This window comes from Symphalangus syndactylus, chromosome 4, assembly GCF_028878055.3.
Source record: "Symphalangus syndactylus isolate Jambi chromosome 4, NHGRI_mSymSyn1-v2.1_pri, whole genome shotgun sequence".
NCBI classification, from domain to species: domain Eukaryota; kingdom Metazoa; phylum Chordata; class Mammalia; order Primates; family Hylobatidae; genus Symphalangus; species Symphalangus syndactylus.
The window spans coordinates 117,669,761-117,684,328 of NC_072426.2; positions in this window are offsets into that span (position 1 = coordinate 117,669,761).

Genomic DNA, 14,568 nt, shown 5'->3' on the forward strand with positions numbered 1-14,568 from the left:
ATTACTAAGGTCAAGTCTTCATTGTGAGTTTAGAAGCTGTGTGACAGTTTCTGATCATAATACTACCAAGTAGGAACAAAGAGGATGCCATTAGAAAACATGTGCCATTGTCTCATTTTCATGTATCATGGAAAAGCTTAGTCAGACATTTGAGGAACTCTTCCACAAATGTCCTAATATATATCAAGCTTTTAGAGCTAAGCCCATACTATAGGCAATAGGAGTATTTGTTGTCATAATTGTTATTATTGTCATTTATCATGAAATGTCTTAGCGTTACTTGAGTAAATCTTGCCCAGTTTCTATAGCAGAAACTGCTATATTAGATATTGGGTCTCTAATATCTATTCTACTCCTATTAAAGCAATCTAACCGAATATTGATGTTGTCTAGCCTCCTTCATATGTAGGGGAAGACAAGGACATATAAGAGGAAGTTGATGAGCGGAGCATCCAGGAAAGTTCTTTCATAGTTCTAGCAGCTCTTTTGCTCCTCTGTAGTTCTTGTCTAGAATGTGGATGTGATGACAGTAGCTATAGAGACCACCTTACAAATTGGAGATGACCTTGAGGATGGGTACTGAAGAAAGAGGAACATGGAGTGCCAATGATATGGGGGAGCCTCTGAAGCATCCCTGAACTTCCTACCCTCCTTCTCCCCCTCACCTCCTCCCCCTGACTTGTTTGACATGAGAGAAAAGCAAACTCCTATATTATTTTAGTTACCCTTAATTTGCATACCAATTGCCATGGACCTGTGGTAATTCCTAAAGGACTCTGTATCCCCAGACTTTTTGCCTATTGGTATGTTTTAGAGTGATCATTTCCTTTAAAGGTTTTTGGCCTTGCTTAAGGAGATAAGCTACATAAAAGTCAGAACCTGAGTTTATGCCATTTTGCTTCTTTCTTATTTAACAGAGCACTATATAACTACAAGGCTTTTAATAAGTTATTTCTGATGCTGTTAACACCATTTGGGGCTTTAAAGATTGAAGTTTCCTAATCAGAGACTTGTTTTCTATCTATCTATCTATCTATCATCTATCTATCTATCTATCTATCTATCTATCTATCTATCTATCAATATGTATGTATGTTGTATATGTAATATATATCATAAACATGTATATATACACATGTGTACATACACAGGCTCTTTTCTCATGTCTCTAACATTTTAGCTTAATTCTCAACTGTTTTGCTCTAAAGCGCTGCTTAGTAAACAGAAAACATAGCCTTGGAAACAGATATAAAGTAAAAACTAATTAGGAAAGAGAATATCAGACTGCCAAGCTTATTTTAAATGTTCACTTATTTTGAATAGTTAAACTCATCCATTTCCTCTGAACTTAAATCTGTGTCTAAACATGAAAAAGACTAATCATTTTCCACAGGCTCTGAAAATAATCTTTGTTCAATTAATGTAACTAACAACAGTAGACAGAGGGACACATAGATCCAGATTTTTGCTGACTGGACCACTATATGGAAGACTCTCGTCTGATAAATCACTTCAATCCATTCTCTACAACTTAATTAATAATGGTTTTCTCACAAAAACATGACCATACCCCACTTATTGGAAGAGTTGTGAATACCAGTAAAATAATTTTAATAATAGATAATATGCATTAGAATTTAAAATTGTATTTAAATTTTTACCAACAAATACATTTACCTTAATAATGTTTCAGTTTTTTTATTTGATTTTGAGTAGGCCCAGAAAATAAATACACTTTTCTCATAGAACACCTTTTCCTCAGCAGTTTGCCAAAGAAGAAAAACAACAAGAATGAAGACAGATATATATTAAAATGTCACTTTTTTCAGAAAATAGTAAGAATGGGCAAATTTATAGAGACAGAAAGTAGAATTGTTGCTTAGGGCAGGGAGCAATGGGAGGATAGGGTTGGGGTGCTAAAGGGATGGAGTTTTTGGGGGGAGTGATAAGAACAGTCTAAAGTTGATTATGGTGACAGTGGTACATCTCTGTGAATATACTAAAAACCATTGAATTGTACACTTTAAAAGAGTGAATTTATAGTATGTAAATTACATCTCAATAAAGCTGTTACAAAAAAAGGGGAAACAAAGTCACTTTTTATACCTAAGATCTAGCTTGAAGAATGGTTTTTAAATACAGAACTGCAGAATTAGGCGCAGGTATGACTCAACGATCAAAGGCTACCATAATGGAGGTCGTCCCACATGGAGACTTGGCCATATAAACATAGTCATGGAAAAGCAGACTGGAAGCTATGTTTTCTGCAAGAAATTGGCTCCTAGGTAAAGAGAAGGGAGAAAGGGGATCCGTTTCTGCAAGTCCAAATTTTTCCCCCAACTCATTAATCTGATGAGTCTTTCCAACTTTCCTGATGGTCATGGAGTGAGGGCTTGGGGACAAGAGAGTGGAAACGTAGGGAAGAATCTCATCTCATGGCAACCAATGAAGTAGGAAACGAACACTCCCTCCATTCCAACCTCACACGCAACTCCCTTCCTTATTTCTAAATTATCATTTTCATTTTTATGTGCCTAGTGAAAGTGCTTTCCATCTAAAATTTCTACGGATTTCAGGTCTCTTATTAATTGCCAAAATAATAATGCTTGTTCAACCATCTTACAATTCTTTTTTAACAAATAATAACTGAAGATAAGCTAAAAACTTTTCCTGAAAAGGTGTGAGTCATTTCAGAAGAAACAGGGAGTGGATTCAGCAAGAGGCTTGACTGAATCAACAAGGAAGAAATCCAAGTGCTCTGAAGCATCAACTACATTGAGAGACAAAAATTGATGTCATTGGTGTATCTACTGCTAGAGGAAAACACAGGCAAAGTCATTTTTGCTGGATCAAAGTCATTTTGCTAAATCAGAGGGCTTCCCCTAGATGTTTCCAGGGCTACCCTGGAAACATAAGACAAACTAGGAGAGCAGGGTTGGAGCTAGAGACCAAGCTGACCTCATTGGTTAGGCAATAAATATTTTAATATTGGATTAAAGTTCAAGCGTTGTCCAGTTGTCCAAATTCAGTACAAAACTACCTGTTGTGTTTCTCGAATTATTAGATAAGTATATATGCACTTATATTTAAACTTGTTGTCATAAATACATTGAGTTGGCCATTCTTGTGTTAAGTTTAGCTTTGAGAAGCAAGCAACTCATACATTTCTATTGCTTTAAAAAAAAACCCATCAAGCTATCCTGTTTTATCTAAATAAGCTATGAAGAGAATCTTAATTTTATAGGCTTTTGGATTAAATCTACCTAATTCCATGCTTTCAACACTTTTGTTAATTCAATCACAGAGATTTCTAATGGTTTTTGATGTTATCTGGATTGCTATTCCTCCACTACAACTCTCCATTTAAAATCACTTTCCTAAGAGAGATGTACACTTTGGGCATCTGAGTATATTTGTAGAACTAGTAGTTGTGGTAACAAGACTAAGTTTACATGTCTGTCCACATCAGCACCATGTACTCAAGATGGATTTCAGCTGCCAAAAAGGTCACTCCAAACTGCTTGCACAAACCTGTCTTTATGCCCCTGTTTATTATGCTCCCATGTAGTAGATGTCTTAGGCACTGAAACAGTACAGCCATATATCAACAGCTCTCTGGTGGTTCCGAATGTTCTAAACAAGAGCAAGGGTGCACTGAACCTCCCATGTAAACTTTATACAACAGATTCAGCAGAACTGTAATTATTTACAAAATGATGGCATGAGAAATCTCTGGATTTATATCTTACGTTAAAGTAACTTAGATGGTGTCCACATAATTCTTGAATTCGTGGTAGGTTAGCAATTTATTTTGTTTTATTTTGGTTGCACTTGATACAACTCTAAGGCTATTTTCATTAAAATTTGAAAAAGAAAACAACTAGGATTGAACAGGTTTCCGAAATGTACATGCTGATTAAATCTGGTGCATGCATGATCCCATAGAAACTGAAAATATTCTCGTATTGGCACGAAGTATTGTGCATTGGGTATGTACGGTGAAATCCATCTTTTTTCGCTTTGATGACAAAATGAAATAACTATGAAAAAATACAGCATTTTAGAGAAGTATCTGAAGACCCTGGGCCAACTAAATCAGGTGGAATTTAGAACTTCATGTCCCTTCTTTCAGCTTGTTCCCTGTCCAAAGTAGTGAAATCTAAGCACAAAGCTCCCTTTGAGGTCAAGGGGACTCCCTGTTTGTGTTGGCATTACAGGGTAGGCATGAAAAAAAGGAAGAAAACCTCTGAGAATATGGAAAAATCCGGTTTCAATGAAGATTGCAGCCCAAAGTTAAAGTGAGACAATGACATCAAAATATCATATGTACTTATAGTTGAATATGTACCAATTTGTAAACTATTCGGTAAAATTATTAAAAGTAATGGCAAAAACCACAATTACTTTTGCACTAACCTACTATATCACTTCGAAACTCATAAAAATTATACCTTGTCTCTTATTCAATACTCACACCCCACTTTAAGTTCTCTTCAAAAACAGAGACCTAGCAACCTTGAGGCCTTGAATAAGAAAAAAAAAAAAACTACCTCTACTATAGCATATTTACAAAATCAACATGTTAATTATTTTTTCCCTTTTCTTTTGCTCCTAAGAAGTTAAAACTTTGCCCTCCCTCTCCCTCCCAAAAAGGATAATTTAATCACCAGAATCTTTGCTCACATACCAAAATTATTTAGGGTATATTCTATTGAGACATTTCAGTGGGTGTTCAGGCATAAGAGCATGAATAATCTGCTATGAAATGTTATCTTATTACTGTCAACATACTTTTCAAGCTTTAGCTAAATATTGCTCCTAACACCACTGTAGGAAAGAAAAAGATTATTATCATATCTTCTTTTCACAGCAGGAGAACTGAAAGGAGAGTAGTTAGTTAAATGTTTTACTCAAGGCAAAAGAAAGCATTAGAGTCAGAAATAAGGCTGGACTCCAGTGGAATGCCTTGTTCTGCAACCAGGCCCAGCTTATGAACTGCCTACTGATTTAGGAAGATGAAGAGAGTCCGGACAATCACTATTATTCTCCCCGTATCATTAACTGGAAGTAAATTAGCTCAGCTCTTGCAGGAAGTATTCATTTTTTCAGACTTAAAAGATGTCATTTGTTTATAGTGTTGAATACTTTATTTATTGCATTGAATACTTCACCTATTACTAGAGACCGTTTTTACAGAATTAGAAATTTGTCAAACCTCATTTGGCCGGCTAAAACAATCAATCAATCCTCAAAAATCACAGAACTCAATTTACTTTTAAAAACAGAATTAGCTAAAAATAGTTTCTCTTTATGGAAATGACCTATTCCCCTGGGAAAATGTGATTCGACATAAAGTCAAAGTGAGAACTAGAAATTATGATATAGAAATATAGAGTTTGGAGCTTTGAGGTTTGTATTGCCAAAAGCAGACGCATTTTAAAAAGCTTTACAAATGCTCAGCACAGTGGCTCACGCCTGTAATCCCAGCACTTTGGGAAGCTGAGGCGGGTGGATCACCTGAGATCAGGAGTTCAAGACTAGCCTGACCAACATGGTGAAACCCCATTTCTACTGAAAGTACAAAATTAGCTGGGTGTAGTAGCGCATGCCTGTAATCCCAGCTACTTGAGAGGCTGAGGCAGGAGAATTGCTTTAACTCAGGAGGTGGAGGTTGCAGTGAGCCGATATCACCCCACTGCACTCTAGCCTGGGCAACAAGAGTGAAACTCCATCTCAAAAAAATAAAATAAAATAAATAAGCTTTATAATTACATTATAGTTCTGTACCTCATTTAAACAATACAAAATGGGAGGAATAACAGTTGGAGCTTAATTGGAAAAACTAGAAAAAAAGTAATAAAATCGATGTTTATATTCTTTGGAACAATTATCTTCAACATCTTTAAAATTGTCACACTTCATCATTTTTTAGTTGCTTTTGTATAAACTATTGTGACTCAAACTTTCCCTTGGTATAAATTTATTTTGAAGATTAGAGTGATAAATAAAGGTAAGTATACTTTCATGTCTGTTTTAAGTGGAGGTGCTGTTTTAAATGATAATTATATAATATGTCTTGAAGTTATTAAAGATCTCCCAAAATCTAGTCCAAACAGGTATTTAAAAAAAGGTTGATTTTTACTACTGTGCATAAACTTTATTTCATTGCTTTTAAAAAATAAAGTTCATAAATAATGGATAATAAAAATAGTTTTATTTTATATTTATAAAAATAATACAAAGAAAATAGGGCAATTAGAGTTAAACTCTTAAAAAGATAAAAATCTGGGGTACATTTTTTAGAAGCAATCATTGCCTTTCAGGTACAAGATATTCATTGAGCTGCACTAGAGATTTCAAAATCTTTTGAACCAACAAAAACCTTAATGGAAACAATCTCAATTTTTTAAAACCAGACTTTGGAAAAAAAGAGAAGCTTTCATTTGTCCAAAGAGCTGTCAATTATACAAGCTAAGGGGGTTATGGAAAATTCGAAGAATGATGTGAAGTCTTTTTTTTTTTTTTTTTTTTTTTTTTTTTGAGACAGGGTCTCTCTCTGTCACCAGGCAGGAGTGCAGTGGTGCGATCATAGCTCACTGCAGCCTCGACCTCCCAGGCTCAAGCGATCCTCCCACCTAAGCACCCCCAGTAGCTGGGACTACAGGTGTGCACCACCATAGTTGGCTAATTATTATTTTATTTTTGTATTTTTAATAGAAACAAGGTTTCACCATGTTGTCCAGGCTGGTCTCGAACTCCTGGGCTCAAACCATCTGCTGGCCTTGGCATCCCAAAGTACTGGGATTACAGATGTGAGCCATCGCACCTGGCCAGGACATAGTTTTTTAAAGAGTGTAACTCTTACCCTTTCTGGATAAAAGGTTTCTATCCAATCTCTTCATCCCTTCTTCCCTCAACTCCTTCTAGCAGATTGTGGGTTGCGGTTCATTGCATTATGGATGGTTAGGAAAGGAAGAAAAGGGAAGGAAAAAGGCTGCTGATTTTTTTTTTTTTTTTTTAGCACTGATATCCCAAAGCCTAAAGCCATTAAGACTTGTCGCTTCCTCTGAGGCAGGTCAAATATCAGGTTAGGTAGAGTCCCTCAAGGCTAAAGTGTTTGTTGTTTCTCTGAAATTTTCTATTGAGTCAGAGAAAACTGGGGAAGAGATATGGATGGATTTCACAAATTCTTTTTCTGATTCCTTGCATCCTGTCAGGAGGCACAGTGACAGCAAGATTGAAAGGTCCAAGAAGCTAGGAATTCAAAACCTCTCAGCAGAGAAGGCCGTGGGTCCACTTTGCATAAGCTGAGTCATCTCCCATCACCTTGATAGGAGCAAAAACCATCTACCACCCACTAATTATTTGGTGAGGACTTATCTGCCTCAGCAACCAGCACCTTGACTAGCGATTGCCCTCTTGGGAACGCCTTATGTTTGACTTTCGCTTGTTGATACCTTTGAGACACTTAAAGCCCACACAATGTTTCCAGGTAACCCTGGGCAACTTAAGTATTGAAATGAATCAGAAAAGCCCTGTATCTATGTGTGAGATGAGGCTAATAAAAAACTTCAATACCTCCCATCATGTCTGAGGCAGTGGTTACATACAACCTTGCTATAATCAGTTTTTGGATAATTTTAAAGGCATTTAATTCAATTTTTGGGTTTTTGTGTAGGGATGCATTTGATATCAGTTCACTTCAAACTCAATTCGAGGGCACAAACTTGCAATAAAGAAAACCAGCAAAGGCAGGAAGCTGTTTAGGCTCTTTATTTACTTCCTCTGTTCAACTCTTTATAGAAATTGACTAATGTCCCAAGTAGACCGACAAAAATCGCTTCCCTCCCAACTTTCCTGAAAGATTACACATAGGTAAGCTTTCTGGGTCCCAGGACATCACTACCCTACTTACCATAGAAGTAAATGAAAACTATTCAAACCACAATACAAAATTCACTGAATGTCATTCTAATAGGAATTATCCAGTGGTGACTCAATGTTTAAATTCAGATCTGGAATAGCACTGGGCAAATTTGGAAGGGGAAAGGATAAAATTTTAAATCCTGCTATACTAAATGTCCATGTCTGCAGGTGAATCTGAGCAGGCCCTAAGCCTGTGACTGGCAAGGCTCATTGTGGGCTATTTTAATAGCACGTTAGTGAAGGGACCAGTCTTCCAGGCAGTTTTTCATGATGTGCGAATACAACCCTCTGTGTGTCCTGGATAATCAGACCCAATTGCTCAACTTGACAGTGTTCTACCCAAAATTATTTGTATATTTTCTTCTGTATGTTATACTGATCAGTTAAAAATGCTTTGATTTGAAATAAACATGTCAGGGAAGGTTTTTCAGTTTAAATAGGGTATTCTCAACTTCATGACCACTGCTGAAAGGATTCCTGCCCAGCATCTCCCTCCTCCTTAACCTCTACCATTTCCCTGTGCCCATGCTCGTCTGTTTAAAACTGGTGATGCTTTGTCATAAACATTATATGATATGGTGGACAACATAGTATCAAACACTATAGAGTTGAAAGGTTACTTTTTAAAAATTGGACCCAAATGATTATAACTTTCCCCTGGAAAGTTTAACATTCTGCAATCATGTGTCCACAAGTGCTGTTAACCAGCTCCACTGATGCAAACATTTCTTTGCAAGCATTTACTGAGATATTGTAAATTACTTAACTGCAACAGTGTACTTTCCTTCCCTTAATCTTGATCTGATCCCTGAGGGGCTATTTATTACAGATATACACAACTTGTCATTAGAAGTGATGTTAATGTAATATGACACAAGTAGCACACATTGTTTAAATGTGTTCCAGAAAGTTAGCAAATTTAGTTCAGTGAATACTTACATGATCTTCTGCCTGAAAAGCAGTAAGAAAGAAGTGAGGCAAGGGGGGTACGGGCAAAATATTAAACACTGCTCACTGTAGGTGGCCAATTAATACCCTGTATCCAAGCTGGAACAAATCCTTCCACTATATACATAAAGCATATAATCTCTTATCTGCTTAGGCATTATCAAATATTTTAGCAAATCCTAGTAACTTCAAACACAGGTTTAATGGAATGCAGTGCTAAAACATGCAAAGTCAAGAATCAAGTTTTTAAAGAACATAATCTGTTTTAGAAGGTTTCAAGAGAACTACTTTGCAATGCCATTATAATCTTATCCCATGAAGAAAGATGTCTGATTTGGCAAAACAACATTACACGTGTTAGAGCAAAACTTACAAATTTGCCTTTCCAAAATTAAAGCCATAAGCAGGAAAATCATTTTAATTCTTTAGAAGTTGAAAGAGTTTATAGCTATTGGTCTGGTTCTCAACATTTGGTCCCCAGATAATATTAATTTGAGAGGGCATTCTCATAGACGGCCACATACATTTACAGTATGATACAGCTGGGACATGTGCCAATGTTAATTCAACATTGTGGTTTGCATCTCATCATCAAGTTAAAAATAACACAATTAATTAAACCACAAACATGAAAAAAAACCTAACATAATCAATACTATAGCTCTGACAAAATTTCAGTTTTTACTTATACATACTTTTACTTTCAAATGGATCAACTTCTCCCCAAGTTATACTGTCCCTTTTTTTTACGGATAAACTGGGATGTATTTTAAATGTCTTTTCATCTTTTCCATCTTCATCTGGGATTCTGCTCATGCACTCGGGGTGGTTTAGATGAAAGATCAGAAAGTAGGTAAAGTGAGAGAAATCTCCTTTTCAGAGTGAGGCAAACACAGCATGAAGCCAAAGAGAAAACCAAAGAAACAGTCAGTGAAAGACAGACAAAATTGCATGTAGAAAACTGATCTCTCCATATATTTTAAAGCACAAGCTATGTGATAAACTTGACTTACAAGTGTAACATTTTACGCTTTTTACACAAACCAGAATACATACAGCAAAAAGACTGTTCACAGCTAAAAGCAGAGAAATTAAAAAGAAAAATAAAGCAAACCATCCTATTTTTATTAAAAAAAGAATGATTTACGTAGTAGGGTTTGCATAGCTTAAGAAATCTAGTGCTTGTGAGTGATGCAAGATAACACTTTCTTGTAATTTTATATAGTAAGCAAAGATTTAGAATATTTACAGACCACCCTGAGTAAGAACGTCACTGGATTCTAGGAGCATGCTCATACCAGAACATTCATCTTAAAAAAAAAAAAAGTACCCAATGGCCCTCAGGCCATATATGGCTGTAGAGGGAGGTATGCCTTTGACCTTCCAGTGCCTGCAGAATTAGAGCACAAAGTCATTACAGCCTACTGAAGGATTTTCTTTCTTTGATTTGTTATACTGACTAACTTATCAGATCTGGCCAGCAAGTGTACTAAAGCACTTAAGGTTCCTCAAGTTCTAATTTCTGACAATAGGGTTATAAATGTATTCGTATTATTTGGAATGACAGTCTACTGGTGTGGGAGTTTATGATTCAGTGTAAAGCTAAGTTTGTCGATTATTTGCACGCCAGCAAACTGCATTGCTTTAGTATTTGCATGCTGCCTGCTTGCTCTTTGGGCAGGCATAGAAAGGAGATCTGTGTATGATATTTCAGACTGTACGTGGCCAGGCTAGTGTAAATTCCTTTTTCTGATTTATGGGTAGGACTTGAAAGGGAATTTCTCCTTATTAAAATTGATATAGGAACATTCCAAGCTTTCAGTCATGAAACATTTTTTTCATTTTTATTCTATACAATGTAATTGTAATGAATTACAGTATTCCACTATTTATATTCTCAACACATACTTTCACAGAAGTTCTCACGCATTCTGCATTGGCTAACAGATGCTACAATATTCCATCTTAAAGATTCAAGGCTCCTGTGTATTTTTCCTGTTACTCTGGCAGCTAGATTTCTTCCCCCATTGGTTATTTCCTTTATGGGAATAAAGGTACTTTGGGATAAGCATTAATTCTTATGCTATCTGATGTAACATGATGCAGCAGTAAACAAAATGAATGACATTGCATTTGTGTAAACGTGTTCTGATTCCGACTTAGGCACAAATTTAACGGTTATTCAGTCAATCAGTTAGCTCTTTCTGAAGTGCTAAGAATATTTTTTAAATTTATTGCTAGTAATTACTTTCCTATTAAACAACTATTTACTGCAAAAGATGCCAGGCAAATTATGTAGCATTGTTTTCTACAGGCAGGGTCTCAATCTACTTGTGGCACAGCTTTCTAAATCATTTACTTTTGTTCAATTTGTTTTTAATTGAATAGAAGTCTCTTGGTTTTCTCCACAGATAGTGTTTCTTTTTAAATTCCAGAAATATGTAATATAAACCTTCATACTAACAATATTTCTATTTCTAGAAATCATCATTTTGTGTAAAGGTCTCTTTATGATTTAAATTCTGTAACTATTTTCATTCTTTAAGTCTAAGTGATTGCAACAGAGTGCAGGAAAGTATTAGATTTTTTGGTAATTTATAATATGTATATTCATTTTAGGCATAGGCAAAAATGACTTGCCACCTCAAATTCAGGAGATTGGTACTTTCAAATCATACTGGAGCTGTGGATTCCTTGACCTCAGTCAAAAAAGCAAGTTATATATAGATAGACAGAGATGGAGACAGAGATTTAAAATCCAATATGACCTTATTAAAAGATCAATACACTGTACTATTTACTTTGTGCACATTTATCCATTCATTCATTCAAAAAATACTTTTAGTATTCTCTGTACTAGAACTACAGAGGTCGATAAAGATCATTTCTTGCCCCTCAAAAGCCCCAGAGCTCTGGTCATCATCTTGCTGAAAACAGCTCAAACACTTAGACATTCTGTCTTTACCTGGTGTGCCCAAGAGCGATATCATCTTAAGTCAAATTCTCTTCCTTTGGATTCTGACAGGTAAGATCACATGATATCTTTCAAGTGTGTGATTGCCCACCCTCTTTCAGAAGTGACTCATTAAAACCTCTTCTTACCCAATTCTGGAAGGCCAGACAAGATAGAAGCAAAGGCAAAGCTAGTTAAGAGGGAAACTGACTGAACTAAATTCTTATTCTTGGTTATTTGGTGGAGCTCACATGTTTTAGGAATTTGAATCCAGAGGCACACACAAGAGCTCTAAACACATGTAATACTCTCTGGAAGTGTTTGGAAAAGTATTCTTTGAATCTCAGCTAATGGTAAATAAGTCTGTTACTTTCCATTGCAATCCTTTCCTATTTTACAAGATTTGTTGAACAAAATTTTTTTTGTTGGGAACCGGAAAGAGCAAACCAAACCAAAATTTTGAGAATATTCAAGTTTTGAAATTAAAAACAAACTCTTTAGATTGAATAATTTATGCAGATTGAAGTTTCTAAACTCAAAAAATTCATGAACAAATTATAGCTTATTCAAAATCAGAGGCTTTCAACCAATGTTTCAGAGAGCTTCAGCAGGAAGTGGGGCTGAACTGAAGGTGAGGGAGAAGCCAGGAGAGAAAATTCTGTCCCTGGGACAACATAACTGTACCATTAGCTGTTGTATACATTGAGGTTCATCATAAGACTTCATTTGACAAAGGTTTCTATTCAAAGAAGAAAAGAAATGCCACAAAATATGTATTCTAGATTAACCTGTTACCAGAGGAATTGCAGAAATTCAGAATAACTGTTTTAAGCAATAGAATTAGTTTTTCCAAATGAAAACTTATGAGACTGTCAGAATTTATTAAAAAATTTTTCGGTATTCATTATGAGAACGTGAATCAATATCCCACAGAAAAAGATTAGCAGTGTAGCAAGCATTTTATAAGGAAACAACTCAAGAGAGAAATGTGTTAATTAATTAATTCATTACTCTTTTGCCTATAAACATAATACATTTTTATTGTGGAGAAACATGGATATATTGAGAAGTATTTCTAAAGTGATATCAAATTACCTGTAAACCCATTGTTAGCTTTTCTTTAGATGTGTGGATGTAGGAACATAATTAATATTACAATCGAATACACTTCTGTGGCCTGTGTATTAATTGAACATTTTCTTGTGCAGTTACTCATGTATTTTTAAAAAATCTTTACTTAAGGAGGAAATAGAAAAGATAGATTGAAGCAAGTTTTCATTGGTCTAAAATTTTAAGAAGAGTATAGCAGGGACTTCAGCTCTTTATACATTTCTCCATTTCTCAATTCAGGCAATTGCAAGTGGCAACTGTATCTGCCTCACGGTGGTAATTATTTTCCCAGAAGTGTAGCCTCAGTGGTCCCAGGCCTCTGAAAATTTAATTTACTCTACTTTGGTGATATTATCCACATTGGACTACCCTTTGCATCTCAGATTTCTTTTCCCACTGTCTCCTAAAGGAACTAGTTATAAAGGACATAAAAGGCAACTTCTACTGTGGGAAGAAAAGCTAAATAATCAGTTGGAAAAGAACTGTCTTAATGAAATGCTAAACCTAAATCAGAATTCTCAATGTAAACTAAAATAAAATGCCCACAACTTTTGCTAAATTAATGACTATTGCACTTATTAAGCAAAGGTTACCTAGTCTGTCTATGATCTTTAAAAAGACAAGATTTCCCAAGTGGAGGCCAGAGGCAACAAGTTTGGGGAAGGCTGGCCACAATGCAAAATGTCAAGGTCTGCTAGGATTTTCTCCAAATATATTTTAGATTAAATGCCATAGAATTGTTAGCTCTATTTAAAGTTCATAGCTACGTGGGTATTTTACAACTTTGGGATATAAATGATTTGTTCATCACACTACAGAGCAAATCTAAAGAATTAAAATAGCTTGATAATAAAGCTAAAGTCCAATAGGTTAAATATTTCTCACTTGGGGCCTCTTTTAGCCCTTTCTCTCTCTCTTTTTTCTCTCTGTAGTAACTTTTCCCCTAACTAGAAATAAATTTACATGGTTAACTCTTAATTATCATGTTAGTTTAGTGTTAGACTTCATGTCCTCCCTAACTGCTAATTTCTCCCAACACTGGGTTACCTGCCCTCCTATTTGCTGCCAAAGCAGATTTTAAATTCTCCATCCAAACACTGTATATAATTCCATTTTATATGTCTCTCCCAAGCTACACTGTAAATACCTTGCGAATACCATTTCTTCCCAGCATCCAACATCTTGGTCATTGCATAGGTAATCAACTATATTTATTGAGTTGAATAAACAAGTGAACACACTAAATAAATAAATGGAATAAATAAATAGGAAACAAAATAAAATTTTACCTTACTGAGGTTTTGCCATGGTAGTGACAGCATGGCACTTTTGCCTATTCTTTTTGTGCAATAATCTATGATATTAAAACCAACATGACCAGGCAAATGCCCCTTAGTTGGCTGTGACTATTAAAACACCTGTGGTCAAATGTATCTTTTGGTCTCTGTGTGTTCTTTTAGAGAATTAAGAGCCTTGGCCTAGAACATTTCTTTTGGATAAATGATCATTAAGGGTTAATGACCCAATGTCTTGCTTTAGGCCAAAAAATATTCCTAATCGGTCATTAGTCTCCCCCTCCATGTTCTGAAACGCCGTAATAATTGCTTAATTTAAGCACAATCTACTATGCG